General features: G+C 48.3%; 1 pseudogene; it reads left to right on the top strand.

The window, feature by feature from the left end:
* The window catches only part of LOC119402556 (histone H3.3 type 1-like), a 70,978-nt pseudogene extending 63,137 nt beyond the window's left edge, over positions 1-7,841 (top strand).
* Positions 7,842-8,112: the final 271 nt, after the last annotated feature.

Below are 8,112 nucleotides of genomic sequence, written 5' to 3' on the forward strand. Positions count from 1 at the left end.
GCCAAGTGGTTATGGCACTGACAAAACTAAAAAAAAAGCGATTAAACAAAAATTCGGCTGGGCGCAGATGTTCGGGCGCTCGTCTGTCGAGACGTCACAAGTGCCACCTCGTAACTCAGCTCAGCCAATATACAGGGACGCTCAGAGCTTATCGCCTATCCTCACTAGAAAACTCTTGCGGAAATATCAAATGTAACTGCCTTTAGTTTTATTCTGGTGACTTAGTGGCACCAGTATCAGCTTGAGAAGCGAAGCTCAGCCAACGTTTATAGCTTGGAACGGTGGTGGCGCGATCGGAATATTTTGTATCTTAAGATACACGATACATTCTTCAAAGTATCGGAAATACGGATACAGATACTTGTTTTCCGAGACGTATCGCGATGCAGATACAAGATACCCAAAAAGTATCTAAGATAGTATCGAAGATACATGTATCTTCGATACTTCCCAGCACTGCGCTCATGGTACGCTTTATATACCAAGATTCCTATTGCGTGACCTTACTCTATCACGAATTTGAATGGAAGGTGGTAACATGAAAATCATGCTTTGCATTTATGATTTTCCTTCTACCACATGTCATTTGTGTTCGTCGTACAGTGTTCGTCATAATAATTTTGGTGTATATCAAGCCGGAGAACCGACCGTGAATGCACCATGAGAACGACTTGTGAATCATACCTTACATGACATCTTGACTCGATGTCATGATTTTCATGTTACCACCTGTCATTCGTATTCGTCATACAATCACCTTACGCAACACCGATATTGGTATATATCGAGCTAGCGAAACGGCCGGGAGCGTGCCATGAGCGTAACACTTTAGTCATGCCGTACATGACATGCAGTCATGATTTTCATGTTACCACCTGTGGTTTACATTCGTCGTATAGAAATGTCGCGTCATATCAATCTTGGTATATATCCTTTTAATTAAACGGCCGCGAGCGCATCGAGACCATGTCATGTAAATGGTGTTGTACATGACATGCGTGTCATGATTTTTACGTTTCGACCAGTCGCTTACGCTCATCATGCACTCTTGTGGTGCTATAACAATTTGGGTATATATAAAGAAGCAGCCGCAAGAGCACCAAGACAGTGGCGTGCGACTCATGTGGTTCTTGACTTGCATATTATGATTTTCTTGTTATGACCTTTCATTTATATTCGTCATACAGTCTTGTTATGCCATGCTAATTGGGGTGCACATCCCATTTAAGGAAACGGCCAGGAAAGCAGAAAGTCGTAGGCGGCTAGATAGATAGATAGATAGATAGATAGATAGATAGATAGATAGATAGATAGATAGATAGATAGATAGATAGATAGATAGATAGATAGATAGATAGATAGATAGATAGATAGATAGATAGATAGATAGATAGATAGATAGATAGATAGATAGATAGATAGATAGATAGATAGATAGATAGATAGATAGATAGATAGATAGATAGATAGATAGATAGATAGATAGATAGATAGATAGATACGTTTAATGTCGAGAAGTTCACTAAGAAAGGCTTCGCATTTATTTTCCGCTTGGAATGCCAAGGAGCGGTTTGCCCGATTCCCGCCGGTTGCTGTATCCAAAAGCACAGAACGACAGCCTTGGGATTAAGCGCCAAAACGATATCGAATTTCTTAAAGTTCCTGCGCGCTTTCCTCCGGCTATAAAAAATTGCAGTGGCTTAGCTTGGCTATGCCAGGATATGCGTAGCGTTAGCAAAGGTTCAGCTGAATATTCTGAGCTTTCCAGATTGTCTAGGATTAGCTTGGTTGTCATGCTTACTGCTGCTCCAATGACACACATTCGGTCACATCGTTCAGAACCGGTTGACCTGGCGGCATGGCCGGGTTACGGTGCCCATTGGTAACGCTAAAGAGCGGAATGTTCTGCTTAACAAGAAAGTTCTTGCACGTTGTACAAACCCGCGCCACGGTTTCACCCCACTCAGGCGCCGCCACTAAACTCAACATTTCACGCGTGGCACTACTTAGCGGCGTCAAGTCTTTCATGTGCCATAGTCTTTCACACACATCGCACACGTATCCAAGCGGATTGTTTACGAAGTCCGTTTCGAAGGTCCGAGTCGAACTGGCGCGTTCGCTAATTTTCACAGTATAGGCTGTCGATCGGCGAGCCTTGACGTCATCGACGGCGTCTTGTTGCTGCTGCAGAGATGGTCTGGCACGTCGCTCAGCATCCTGGCGACGCCGCTTTGCTAGGCGTTCCTCCCTTTCTTCCAATGTCTCCGCAGCACGTTTAGCCTTCGTCTGTTCGTTCTTCGTACGCTGAACCGCTAATTGCCAGGCAACTACTTCGGGATCCGATGACATAAGCTTCTCGGCTCTTCTGCCCCGTTGAGCAGCATTTGCGCTCTCCTTCTCCATGGCGTCACCCGCCTGCAAACGCCAGTCAGAATCGCTATCAAGCGGCACCAGCGCATTGTCAGACGGCGACTGCACAGCAAAGGCGAATAGCTGCGCGCGCCATGGCTACGACGTCACCCCTCTCGAATTCGCAGAGCAGCAGCGGATACGACGCCACTCCTCCCGCGCTCCGCCACCAGCCGTGGCGAGCCGCGCGCGGCGATGGCGGAGAGCGCGTGAGATGCCGGCTCCGCACTCATCCTCGCGCATGCGCAGCACGGCTCATGATGACCCACGCGAAACCTGCTCCGGCTAGGCAAGTGTAGCTAATGCTACAAAACAATCGCCCTCCAAAGCGCCATGCGTTGGCGGCCGGGAGACACGAGCGAGGCAAGCGAGCTGGAACTTTTGCGTGGTGAAGCCGCCGACAGCGCGCGGCGGCGAAGAGAAAAGGAATGCGGTACTTTTCACGTTCATGTGACTTTACACACACCTTGCGTCAGACGCACGCCCCCGTGTGGCAGTAGGCACAGTGGAGTAGCCCCACGCGCCGCAGTTTAAAAGAAAAAAGGAATATCTGAGAGCGCTTGATTCTCCATTGTCGACACTTGCAGCACGTTGCTCAAGCACAAGCACGTAACAACTGTGACAGTTGGTAGTTCACGCTTGTCCTGTGTATACATGTCAGTTATTTTCTGGCCTCCTCCTTTGTGCTTCAGCGGCGCGCCGCAAGTAACGATGCGCTTGTGTTTTTCGTGTGACATTCCAATTTCTTGCTATCGCATTCATTGCTGGGCCCTTGCGCGAAACTGTCCGTGCTGAATTACTGTCCGTGGTGATTTTCATTATGCTTTGTTAGAATCACTTAACCCTGAATATTTTCGTCCATTCAGGGCAATTCGTTCAATATTTGGACCAGTTTGCCCATTTGGAAGCTAAAATTGCCGATCGGGTAGAAAAAAGCTGGCTGAACAAAACAGTCAGGAAACAGTATCTCAGTACGAACATCGCGGCTCACTGAACTTTCTATACGTGGGGTCTTCACGTCGAGCGCCGTGATGAGGGCACAAACACAAATGAAGATATCACTCGAACAAAGGAGAAGAATAGCGACCACCGAACAGGCACGAACACCCTGGAAATGCTCATTATGGTCTAGCGAAGCCCCAATAGGGCAGACTGATTGCCGGGTTCGTGACCAGAAACCGCTAGACTCCCCAAGCACGTTGCCAAGAATGGTGCAGCAACACGGCATTTGTCGTCGCCTCCCTTATCTCTGCGCAATAGATAACCAGAGCTCAACGCCAGATTTCCGCTTGACGAGCTCATTCATTGGCGCATGAAATGTTTAGGCCTTAAAATGATCAAATCCCACGTTCTACAGCGTTCGTTCATTAGGTCCATTTTTTGCCCCTATTTTTTTATTCATATCGACAAAAGAGATTGCGCCATGCCGCATTCTACAATTACCCGTAATAAAGCATGCGTCAGCCTAAAGCAGTTCCGTTCTAGCCTAAGGCAGGTGCATTCGAGCCTGAGAAAAATTGAAGCCTTTCTTTGGCTATAAAGAAGGGACCACAGTAATTGCGTAGAATCAACTAGGATACCGAAGTCTGGAGAGTTTGTTGAAACGAAAACTATGTTCATTGAAGCGTTTACCGAAGCAAATGGTCGCAGGTTGCGGCAGTTCTCACGAGGCATTTTGGAGCCACATAAAATTAACAAGGGGAGAAATTCGGCCTTGTTGGTAAGACATTAGGAAAAATTTGCAGCGCAAAATAACACAAGGACGAGAAGGGAGGACACAACACGTGCGCTAACTTTCAACAAAAAAGTTTATTTCAAGTGAAGCACGAATATGTACAGTGGTGATGCTCAAACACTACAGCCAGATGGCATGCGCAGAGAAGTACATTTTTGTCATTCTGATTGTGACAGGAGACGTGCAGAGAAGTGAAATTTCTTATCATAGCCCCGTGCAAGCTGAATTCTATTTGCAGACTGGGTTGTCCAGCACCGCAAAACACCTCTGCTTGCAAGGTTAGACATAGGACTCAGTTCGCGGACTGTAGAGAGGCGGTGGTGTATCAGATTCCCCTCTCTTGCGGACAGCAGTACGTCGGACAGACGGGGCGCTGTCTGAATGACAGGTTACGAGAGCACTCCAACCTTGTAAAGAAGGGTAACGATGGCTGGCTCGCGACGCATTGCAGAGTGTGTGGGTGCGCCCCGGTTTTTGAGAGCACCAAGGTGTTATTGACTAACCGTGATGAACTAACGAGACTCATAGTAGAAGCCGCCAAAATCGCAAAGTTGAATAGCGATTGTGTAAGCACGCCGTCCCTCTCCCTGTTAGAAAAAGAATTGTATTTTTTGAACATGTAGTAATTTTGTGGTTGGTGCGCATATCTTCAATAAAAGGCTATGCCAAGAAATTTCACTTCTCTGCACGTCTCCTATTAAAATCAGAATGACAAAAAAGTACTTCTCTGCGCATGACATCTGGCTGTAGCGTTTGAGCATCACCACTGTATATATTCGTGCTTCGGTTGAAATAAACCTTTTTGTTGAAAGTTAGCGCACGTGTTGTGTCCTCTCTTCTCGTCCTTGTGTTATTTTGCGCTGCAAATTTTCCCTAAAATTACCAAGCAACGTAATCGGTAACTCGAGGCTTCAGAGCCAGGCGCACAACTGCAAGCGCTCGACCCGAATACATGGTGCTGGCTCACTCACACGGGCATCGAACTCAGCTTGATATCCCGTTGTATCTTAGTGAGGCACGTGGAATCCTCTCCCTGCTCATTGCTTTAGTCGCTGCAGTTAATGGGCTCACCCCCCTCTGAGTACTTGCAATGTCTTTCCACTCAAACCTACGTAATCACTGCAATGGGCGGATGTGGCATGCGATTTCTTTCGCAATAAGGCACCGTTCAAAATCAGCGAAATGCGCTAAGCAAAATTTCCCAAACAAAATTTAGATGACCAAGTTTGGTTGCGGCAAGCAACTGTTGATGGTACTCACTTCAAAATAATTTCATACTACCCAACTCGCGTTCAGACATGCAAGAAAGTGAACCTTTGCTGTTGAGCGCATGCTTCCCCATGCAGATTCCCAACCTTGACTAGTACTGTATAGCAATAACCCGTGCCAAGCATACCGCCCGTAAAACTACCGGTGGCAAGGCCCCTCGCAAGCAGCTGTCCATATAGGCATTCGCAGGGTTCCCCACGTGAGGCTTGTTCAGTTGAGGGTGCATTCGAGTCAGTCATTGTCTTCGTCCTTGGTCAACAATTGTAGGCTTATGCCACAGGAGCGAAGGGAAGACACGCCAGAACGATATTCGATGTCAGCAAGGAACGAGCCGTGGCTTCACGTGCCCCAGTCTAGCACCTTCTTTATTTTCTTATCTCGCCATCGCACGCTCTCCGGTTTGCGCGCCGCCGGAACGAGGGCGCTGCAGGTTCATTGCAGCAAATTCCCTGGATATTTCTGGGAAAGTACCGTCTTTCTTTTAACCGAGCCGCCACGCCAAGCACCCTCCTCTCCCGCCTTCCACCTCCCCGCTTCACGGGCCGTCGCCTGAGAAACGCGCGCGTTATCTGCGTGACATAGCATTCTTGATAGGAAAGTGGAGCGAGCCGCGTTAGAGGGCCGGCGCCCGCACGGTGGTCGTTTGGGAGAGGAGATAGATACGGTTTGGACACTTGGGAGAGGAGGGTTGGACACTTGGGAGAGGATGTGGAGGACAGTGTCGCCACTTTCCATATATCAAGGGATTTTAATTGCAGCGCCCCCCTGCTGTCATTGTACAAGGCAGTTTTTTTGCGCCCCCCTCTTACGTGAATAGGTCGGTCAATGTATGGGGCAGATTTTGCGCCCCCCCCCTCCTCTTGGCTGACCAGGGGGGTGCACTTGAACAGCACCCCTGCATGCTTGCAGTACTCAAGCATGCTAATGAATGGACAACTGCTGGAACTGTCGAGTTTCCACATGGCTTACATACACAAAGCAAACTGGCACGTGCCCAGTGAAGCGATACCTGTTTAACAAGGGTACCCGACTTGTTTAAATGTTTTATTGCTTGCAAAGCTGCGGGTCACATTTGCTAAAAGGCAGATGCTTCAACTGTCAGTATCCTCCTAATTGAAAGCTAGGGATGTCACTAGAGGCCATTTTTCTTGCAAGGGAGCACCTCTCCCAAGTGTCTCGGTTTAACAAGACAAGACTCGCACGGGGATCGCGTCCCAGTGCTGCAAACGAGAAGCTGCTCTTGGTCTGAAGTGGCTTGCGGTCCTTTAACATTGTGAATGAGTGATTATATGTAGAAGTAAGCGCCCACTGGGTATTGCACATTTTGCAATGCCTTGCTGCGGTCTCTCCTTCTGATATCATTCCTAAAAGTGTATGCTATTGGTTAAACTTCCTTGTAAGGTGCAGACCAAGCTGCAGACGGCAGTCATTACAAACAACGGAAAAGGGTTAAAGGGGTACTGACACAAAATTTCGCGGCCGAGATAGCCTGCGGGATCAATTCTTTGGAGCATGTGTATGTCATCTACCATATCTGAATAGCGAATACAGCTTGCAAAGTAATTTATATTATTTTGAAGTTTGTGTGCCCAATCCAGCGCTATATGCCGCACCTCACAACATTGACATCATACAAAGCAACGTGAAGGGGGGGGGGGGCGCCAGAACATCTGCGACGACACCACCGCGGCTGAGCTCCGAGATGCCTAGCTAAATAATCATGTTATAGTTGCCATTGCGGTTTTGCCGTGCTTGCGCCAGCAGGATACTGTTGGGTATTTGTGCCGTTTCACATGTGAGATTGCATTAGTTGCACACGGCAGCTTGTCGTTCTCGGAGTTATCCCAAACCGTAACTGAGACTGGTCGCTTATAAACGCTAATTATGTATTGTGCGCTGCAACAAGCGATGTGCCGTGTTCTGACCAGGGACGTTGGCTCCACCATACTTGTAACTTAAAGAGCGAAGTGTGGCAGTTCTGGCGTGCGTAACACAATGTGCCATGGCACTCTCGTGGATGCTCCATCTCCCCGCACTCTATTTCATGTTCCTCCCTGCTTCATCGGCCGCTGTGTTATGAAGCCTCGTGCATCTTCGTAAAAAGTCTTCTGCTGCCAGCAACTCGCACTTTCTTTCCCGTTTTTCTTTATGACCGCAGTAGAACTTATCCCGAGGTTAAAAATGATGCTTAAGCGATTAAGTTCCAACACTGCCAGTTCTTGCCTTATTGGCCGTTCAGTGACTGTCAGGTGATTGTAACAACGTGTGGTAGTTCACCTGTCCTTGTGCGACCTTGCAGGAAGCGAGTGAGGCGTACATGGTTGGCTTCTTTGAGGACATCGACGTGTGCGCCATCCATGCCAAGCGCGTGACCATCATGTCCAAGGACATCTGGCTGGTCAGACGGATCTGTGGGGAGCGTGCCTAAAGCAGGCGACGCTTCACCAAGGGACACACTGCTTTTCTTAGACCCGCTTGTCGACATCGCTCTACACACATCACAGTCATCGCCGCTTTGTCTCCTTATTCTCTGCTCCAGTGTTCCATTGGATGACAGCATTCAGCAAGCCTGCGAAAGACAATGCCATTAACTATTGTTCACGTGTCGGTTCTACCATGTTCTGCGTGCACTTTCGTTACTACACCCTCTGGGGCCAGCTTTCCGCAGTGGGCACTGCACGACAGTGAACCGGCCATTG

Source organism: Rhipicephalus sanguineus, chromosome 8 (genome assembly GCF_013339695.2).
Source record: "Rhipicephalus sanguineus isolate Rsan-2018 chromosome 8, BIME_Rsan_1.4, whole genome shotgun sequence".
Taxonomy (NCBI): Eukaryota; Metazoa; Arthropoda; class Arachnida; order Ixodida; family Ixodidae; genus Rhipicephalus; species Rhipicephalus sanguineus.